Source organism: Austrofundulus limnaeus, unplaced genomic scaffold, assembly GCF_001266775.1.
Source record: "Austrofundulus limnaeus strain Quisiro unplaced genomic scaffold, Austrofundulus_limnaeus-1.0 Scaffold243, whole genome shotgun sequence".
Lineage (NCBI taxonomy): Eukaryota > Metazoa > Chordata > Actinopteri > Cyprinodontiformes > Rivulidae > Austrofundulus > Austrofundulus limnaeus.
Genome location: NW_013952645.1, coordinates 750,991 through 757,499, shown reverse-complemented (window position 1 = coordinate 757,499; position 6,509 = coordinate 750,991). Strand labels below are relative to the sequence as shown.

Genomic DNA, 6,509 nt, shown 5'->3' with positions numbered 1-6,509 from the left:
CATATACCTTTGGTCATTTTGTATTTTGTTGTTAAAACCGAATAAAAATACATTTTAAAAAAAAAAAAAAAAAAAAAAAAAAAAAAAAAAAAAAAAGAATAGCAGCTCCGCTTCATCAGCAGTAATTCTGATTGTGGCTTTTAGGGAAATTAGTCAGTGAGCTGTTCAGCTGTGGAATTTCAACAAATGCTGTTTGACATGATCACATTTTCTAACAGCGTGGAGCTAAACCTCTTTTTGTTTCCAGCCTGTGGAAATCAAATATGGGTTTTCACATTGATCCAAACGCCTGCAGGAGAGATGAGTGAAAAGTCTGAACACTAAAAATAAGATGAAGATTTTTTTCTCAAAAATAAAAAAACCTTCTTCTCTGTTTTATTCTCTGTTGTGTTTTCTTTGCTCACACAGTGATAGTCCTAATTAAGTTTCCATCCGTTTAAGAACTGCAGTGAAGAGTGACAGAGCAGACTGAGAGGTTTGTCTGATGAATCTGTGTGCAAGAGGGACTGCCAGCAGACCGTGGGAACATTCACGGCTGCAAGGCAAATTGACAGTGGGATGCTGAACAGATAATTTCTTACTCATCGTCTTAATGAAGACCACTGAGCTGTGAAGGCACAAAGCCACCAGGCCTGTGCAGCCCGCTGCTACTGTTAAAGCCTGTTAGATAAAAGAGGGCAAGTGTTTGAAATAATGGAGGAACCTGGGAATAAAATCTTGTTTTTCTCATCAGTTCTTGTGAGATTTTGTGGAGTTACTCTGAGTTACAAACAGTAAACTTCAACCAAACTTCTACTTAATAATAAGGTAAATGTAACATGTTATTTGATGAGTTCTGTAGTTGTTCTAACTATACGATGTGCTAAAAATTGTCACTGTCAATGTGTGATTAAAAGCTTAAGGTCAAACACTCCTCATCGCTTGTACGATACACAAACTCAAGAAAAACTGCAGTTTCTCATCCACACAAGACAGCAATGCAAAACAAGCCCGAAAAGATAAATCTACAGAACAAAACAAACACTACAAAATGACAAAAAAAGGAAATAAAAACACTGGGATACAGCATGAGCAACGTAACAACAAAGGTCTAAACTATTGAAAGAAATGTAAACAGGAGCAGGAATGCACCTATGTTCCTCAGGACCTGTGTTCCTCAGGACCTGTGTTTCTCAGTACCCATATTCCTCAATGTTCCTGAGGTTCCCATGTACCTATGTTCTTCAGGACTTATGTTCTCGAGTACTTTTGCTCCCCAGACCCCATGTTCATCAGTACCCAAGTCAAGATCTATGTTCCTAAGTATTTATGTTCCCAGGTACCCATGTCCATCAATACCTATGTTCCCCACTGAATATTCCCCAGAACTTATGATCCCAAGTATTTTTGTTTCCCTGGACTGATGTTCTTAACGGCTTAGGTTCCCCAGTACCCATGTTCACCAGTTTCCAAGTTCCCCGGGACCTATGTTCCTGAGTACTTATGTTCACCAGTACCTACACTCACCGGCCACTTTATTAGGTCCACCTGTCCAACTGCTCATTAACACAAATGTTGAATCAGCCAATCACATGGCAACAACTCAATTCATTTAGGCATGTAGACAAGTTCAACATGATCTGCTGCAGTTCAAACTGAGCATCAGAATGGGGAAGAAAGATGATTTAAGTGACTTTGAACGTGACGTGGTTGTTGGTGCCAGACGGGCTGGACCTAGTATTTCAGAAACTGCTGATCTACTGGGGTTTTCACCCACAACCATCTCTAGGGTTTACAGAGAATGGTCTGAAAAAGAGAAAATATCCAGTGAGAAGCAGGTCTGTGGGTGCAAAAGCCTTGTTGATGCCAGAGGTCAGAGGAGAATGGCCAGACTGGTTGGAGCTGATAGAACAGCAACAGTAACTCAAATAACCACTCGTTACAACCAAGGTCTGCAGAAGATCATCTCTGAATGAAAACATGTCAAACTTGAGGAGGATGGGCTACAGCAGCAGAAGACCACACCGGGTGCCACACCTGTCAGCTAAGAACAGGACAATAGAAGATTGGGAAAAACGTTGCCTGGTCTGATGAGTCTCGATTTCTGCTGCGACATTCAGATGGTAGGGTCAGAATTTGCCATCAACGACATGAAAGCATGGATCCATCCTGCCTTGTATCAACGGTTCAGGCTGGTGGTGGTGGTGCAGTGGCGTGGGAGATATTTTCCTGACACACTTTGGGCCCATTAGTACCAATTGAGCATTGTGTCAACACCACAGCTTACCTGAGTATTGTTGCTGACCATGTCCATCACTTTATGACCACAGTGTACCATCTTCTGATCATGTCCATCCCTTTATGACCACAGTGTACCCATCTTCTGATGGCTGCTTCCAGCAGGATAACGCACCATGTCATAAAGCGTGAATCATCTCAGACTGGTTTCTTGAACACAACAATGAGTTCACTGTACTGGAATGGCTCCACAGTCACCAGATCTCAATCCAATAGAACACCTTTGAGATGTGGTGGAACAGGAGATTCACATCATGGATGTGCAGCCGACAAATCTGCAGCAACTGTGTGATGCCATCATGCCAATATGAACCAGACTCTCTGAGGAATGCTTCCAGCACCTTGTTGAATCTATGCCACGAAGGATTTAGGCATTTCTGAAGGCAAAAGGGCATCCAACCCAGTACTAGTAAGGTGTACCTAATAAAGTGGCCGGTGTGAGTGTATGTTCTTGAATACTACCGACTAAGGGAGGCTCATCAAGTTCCGCCTCCAAATTGCACAGTCCTTCCAACCACCCTCCATCTCCACTTGGATTGCACAATCCCTCCTGTATGTTATGTATTGAGAGCAGAAAATGTCTCTATATGTCGCCAGTAAAATGTTTCTGTTTTTTATGTACACCTGACATTCCACAGTTTATCTGATGTTCATTATATAAATATGTATTTGTGTAACGTGTTCTGTGAGCTGAAATGACTGAGAAATGACACAAGGGGAGGCGAGCCTCAGTAGGGGGCATTTGTGAGCTCAGAGAATGCATGAGCTGCAGCAGAGGTTAGCTGCAGAAGAAGCAACAAAAAGTTACAGTTAGCAAGTGTTTTTGGTACCTGTTTTGTAGTTTCAGTTTATAAAGTAAAAAGTAAAGTGCTGTAGAGATACTGTACATTTGTTTCCTCTTTTGCCAAACCTGACTTTTTGAATGCAGGATTCTATATTTTAAAGCTCAAACTATTTTCTAAACTGGACTTGGAAGCAGCAGGTAAATAAGAGCCACACCACAGCTGAGACTAAAACTCTTCTGAAGCAGTTGGACACTGTGTGGAGGTCCCGAGAGACACTTTTTTCACCTGCCATTTTTCTACTTGTGACAGTATCTGCACTCAGATGGGATATTGCGAGTGGTTCATGGGCTGAAGTTGTAAGTAAAGGTAGGACATAACTTTGTTTTAATGAAATGTGCATCAAATGAGCTGCAGTTTGTATAAAGAACACTGAAATGAGATATGAAACAACTCATTAACTTCTGCCAGTCATATGGTGAATAAGTTGTTCTGTATTTGTAAATCTGATTCTGATGAACTGAGTGCCTCACCATCCATGAACCTCACCGCAGTTCACTGCTAGATTCTTCAAAGTAGCCAGGTCATCTAGCTGCACCAGATGACCTCCTCTACAGTCACCGGACCTGAACCCAATCCAGATAGTTTGGGGTGAGCTGGACCACAGAGTGAAGGCAAAAGTGCCTACAAGTGCTAAGCATCTCTGGGAACTCCAAGACTGTTGGAAGACCATAGTGTTGTACTCAAGACCACCTAACCCGAGACCAAGTCAAGGCCAAGACCACAGTGTCTCAAGACTGAGACAAGACCAAGACTTTTGGGGTTTGGACCAAGTCGAGACCAAGACCGAGGGAGGACGAGACTGAGACAAGACCAAGACCAGACGAAAAAATATGTGTCCTAAAAGATGGAGTATTCTGTACACATGTACAGTGGGGGAAATGTATTTTGTCTCTCATAGTTGAGTTCTAACTATGATGTCAATCACAGGCTTCTCTCATCTTTTTAAGTGGGAGAACTTGAACAACTGGTGCTGGCTAAATACCCCCCCCCCCCCCCACTTTAGCTAACTTCATATATAGAGCTAATATTGACAAAATCTTTGTGTGAGGGCAGAGGAAAGAATTTTGCTACAGAGGCAGATTGTTACGTTAGTGATGGTAAAAGCTGAACGTTGTCCCCACCGTCACTGAAAGTGAAGCACTGCTGAATGTACAAGTTGCTGTATGATTTCTCCTGGTTGTGATCCTGGTTAATGATATTATTTGTGAACAATGTAGCCAAATTTTTTACTTAAAATTTTGAAGACATCCTTTACCGCTCCCAGAGAACCACTGCTTACTTTCCTGGAGTGCTGCGTGACGGTGGGTGCAGATGGGTGAAAGCCGGTAACAAAAATACATAAATAACAATGAGTCAGGTTTGGATTTGAATCTTTAGCTACATTTTAAATCAAATGAAAGCAAGAATGTTAACTAATAAATTGGACAATAATCTGGCTATTTAGTGATATTTCCACAGTTGTGGTCTTGACTGGTCTTGAAATAAAATTCCGAGTCCTCAATGTCCGAGACCAAGACAAGACCAAGTACAAATGCTGTCAAGTCCGAGACGAGACCAAGACCATCAAAAAATGGTCTTGAGACCAGTCTTAAGACCAAGACCGGTTTCAAGTACTACAACACTAGAAGACCATTTCAGGTGACTACCTCTTGAAGCCCATCAAGAGAATGCCAAGAGTGTGCAAAGCAGTAATCAAAGCAAAATGTGGCTACTTTGAAGAACATAGAATATAAGACATATTTTCAGTTGTTTCACACTTTTTTGTTAAGTGTATAATTTCCATACATAGGTACCAGTGAACATAGGTACCAGTGAACATAGGTGCTACAGGAAACCTACCTATACAGTACCTGTGTTCCCTGGTGCAATGCCTATATTTTATTTCAGTATTTTTTTTTCATTTGTATTACAGTACTTTTGAACCATGGGACAACATAGGCGTACCACGGAACAGAAGGACAACCTCTTCACAAACAGATGCAAACAACAAATGCAAACCAACAGAATGGGATAAAGCAAGTACAAAAAGGCAAAACTTGACTACAAAACAAGATGCTAATCGTCCCCAGGAGCAACCCCAAGATATTTGAACTCCTCCACTTGAGTAAAAACCTCCTCTCCAACCCAGAATGTGTATTCCTGCTGCTTCTTGCACTGGACATTAACCCAGCCTCCTCACTCTCAGCTGTGAACTGTAAGAGTATCCTGAAAGTCATAGTTTGAACACATCAAAAGAACCACGACATCTGCTAAAACACTGACATTCCCCATATTTGACACCCTTCTCTTCATGACTGAGCCTTGAGATTGTGTTCATAAACACCATAGAAAATAATTCAGTTTTTAAAAAAATGTGCAAAACTTGGTGCTAAAATGAGTAAAGACACAACCAAACTGTAAGATAAATTGAGAAAATGGCAATTAGGCAAGACAGCTTCCCGAGGGATGACAAAACCAGTGCTAATGAGTGCAAATAAATATTTGTTCGTGCAGCAGTAACACAGCCAGCAGCATCTTTTTCCTGACAGTGAACGCATCACTGCACGGTGAGCCATAAACCAGGCGAACAATGAAGGCGCTGGTTCCATCTTCATCACTTCAGTCTGTTAGAGCGATGCAGCTTCAGAAACACTCAGAGAGCCGGAGGCGTGGCTGCTGCTCAGCCTCATCTCTGCATGAGCAGCTCTGTATGAGCGGGCAGGTTTAGAGCTGTTTAGTCATGATGGTGATGAGTCTGCAGGTCGCTCGTCTTCAGCTTTATGCCCCTAACATGAAGTCCAGAACTCTTCAACCAGAACTGACTGCAATAAGTTATTTTATTGAGGAAGGAAAGATGAAGACAGAACCAACGGTAGTCCTTGTTTTCTTCAATGTCATTGTATTCTTTTTCTGTTAGTGTCATTTTAAAATGTTCTTATTTTTTAATGTTTTATTGCTGATTTCTTACTATTTTATGCTTTTCTTCTTTTTCAATTTTTTGCTTCCTTGGCAATCATTGTCTTATTCAGTTTTTTTCCCATTTTCTATTCATCCGTTATTGTTGTCATATCCTTCATCTACTATTAAGGTTTTTTCTATGACAGGTTTTGATTCACAAAAAAAGATGCTTAAGACTAAATCACACAGAAACTATTCAAACATTTTTTAAATCAGCTGCGATTGAAATTTTTATTTTCACGCAGACAAATCAAGTTACAGGCCGAACACCTGCCAAAATTACAAGTGTGCTGCCAACAAAAGTAACTTTCATTTATTTATTTAACTTTAGATTAGATTAGATTAGATTTATTTATTTAACAGGCAAAGATTATTAAAAATCAAGCCTGACTCAGCATAATTGCTGTTTTACAGCAGGTTCCTGTTCTGCAGCACATAAAACACTCAGAA

The 6,509-nt window shown here is 40.9% G+C and overlaps 1 protein-coding gene and 1 long non-coding RNA gene across 4 annotated transcripts in view; one reads left to right on the top strand and one right to left on the bottom strand.

Moving 5' to 3' along the window:
- LOC106525831 (echinoderm microtubule-associated protein-like 6) overlaps positions 1-6,509 on the bottom strand; it is an 88,704-nt gene that overhangs the window by 53,720 nt on the left and 28,475 nt on the right. The window lies entirely within an intron of this gene.
- On the top strand, positions 3,011-5,429 carry LOC106525832 (uncharacterized). 2 transcript variants are annotated; one of them, XR_001311180.1, is made up of 3 exons: positions 3,011-3,259; positions 3,372-3,428; positions 5,035-5,429. It is a non-coding gene; the product is annotated as an uncharacterized LOC106525832 (long non-coding RNA). The 2 variants fall into 2 exon arrangements; XR_001311179.1 differs by having other exon boundaries at positions 3,011-3,428.